Source organism: Perna viridis, chromosome 1, assembly GCF_037379345.1.
Source record: "Perna viridis isolate PV_CMFRI_1.1 ecotype Kerala chromosome 1, ASM3737934v1, whole genome shotgun sequence".
NCBI lineage: Eukaryota > Metazoa > Mollusca > Bivalvia > Mytilida > Mytilidae > Perna > Perna viridis.
Window position 1 is genome coordinate 65,064,330 of NC_142445.1, and position 2,165 is coordinate 65,066,494.

The window sequence follows — 2,165 nt, forward strand, 5'->3', positions numbered from 1 at the left end:
AAATTGGGTAAGACAGTAGATGATCTTTGACGGTATACAAAAACATCCACACCAAGTATGTAATACATGCAAGAAGTTAAATGGGATGTGACAGCTATAACATATATGCTTTATAACACTATCAGCAATGTCTTCACACGACATATCGACAAGATAAACTTCATAAAGATGAAAGAAAATATGTTACAAGATTACAATAACATAAAGATGTATGGTGTTGTGGTTATGCATTTTATGATTTTGATATACTGACTGAGAAATCTTGGTCTCCTTTTCAAATACATGTTTTAATAGCAAGGTTCTTGATTGTTTTGTCCAGCTTACATAATGGTTATGTCCTTATGCAAGATTAATCAAGGGAACCAAGGTTATAGCGGTAATCAAAAGAACGCAATCCACGGACAAAGACGGGACATGGAAAGCAGACACACACAACAAAGAACACGAAATAACTAAAATCATACATACAAAGTAACAAAAGCAAATGAGCAACTCGGACTCCACTTAAAACTGGGAGCATGGACCAGGTGCACCGGTAGGGTAAGCGTCCTCTGATTTTCTAGAAACACCCGCCGAGTTCTCATAAAAAGTCAAATCCGGGGTAGACAAACGAGGAAAGGAAAACTATGACCCGTTGAATAAAGCAGTTTTGGGTCCACAAGCTGTATATAGATCAATTAGAAAAGATTTGCAGATAAACCGAATGATCATATATGGTTCAGAAGTCATGTCTCACATCTGAGTTGATGATTTATTTTTTCATTTACAAAATTATAATGTCTCATGTATGACGATAGTTAATGCAATGAGGAGAAGATGAGAAAAACTAAATCATTTTTTACTAAAACGTCTTAAAGCTATGAACAGGCCTTTTTTTGGTCTATTGAAAAGCTCTGATCCACGACATGCGATATCATTTCTTTCTTCTACCCACTTGATACGCTATAACATTATAATCGCTTATTAATGCCTTATAATTATATCAAATTGTTATTTGCTTGTAGCCCACACAGAAAACAAAATATCATGTAAATAGCGCGACAGTGACATGAAAATATGAAATGGACAATTTATGGACTAAATCTTGTAGATAACAAGCAAATCCCCACTTTTGTATTTTTTATCAAAGGTGCTGTACAAATAGACTGACGTCATCGAAATAAATAAAATTGCTTGGTTCTATTAGAACAATCAATCAATCACACACTTCAGTATGAGATAAACTCAATATTGACATCGCCAAAGTGATCTTATTTGTATTCTAGCAGTCAATTCATTCCTATCTTTGACATTTACTAGTATACACAGGAAAAATGCAACACATGTTTTCATATGTTTTAAAATGTGTATGGATATGTGTATCCATCTGCACCATGAAAACTGATTTATTCAACGGGTCATAGTTTTCCTTTCCTCGTTTGTTTGCTCATTTGCTTTTGTTACTTTATATGTATGATTTTGGTTACTTTATGTTCTTTGTTGTGTATATCTGTTTTCCATGTCTGGTCTTGGTCCCTGGATTACATTCTTTCGATTACCGCTATAACCTTGGTTCCCTTGATTACTCCTTAAAACATATGGAAACATATGTTTAGGACCAGTATAATAAAAGTATACTTTTGTGCTTTTAAAAATACTTTGAAAAATCTTATGAAAACAATCCACTTAGCATATATGGAATCATACTAAAAACCTACCAATGCTATATCATTTTATTTGAATGTTTTTCATGAATAAACTCTTTACTCGTTAACATATGAAAATTTTTTTTAGGTGTTTTCAAAACATGTGATAAACATATGGTTGTCAGGTGTTTTCAAATTTTATGAAAAACATATATTGCATTTTTTACTGTGTAGCACTTGTTCGTTTATGTTTAAGTCATATTCATAGCTCAAATGTATTAAATTGATGAGTTTTGATTAACAACTAACTGATATTATGAACTACCCTAGCGATGCACCTTGTCCAAACGCACAGTTTTAAGTGGAGTCCAGCTTGATCTTTTACTTTAGTTTTTTTATGCGTGTTATTTTGTTACCTAATGTTGTGTGGCTGTCTTCTCGTCGTCATCCCTGGATTATTGCCTTTTTTATTACCACTCGAAACCTGGTTCCCTTGATTCCTGAATTAATTTAGACATATTATCACTGCACATGCCAAGT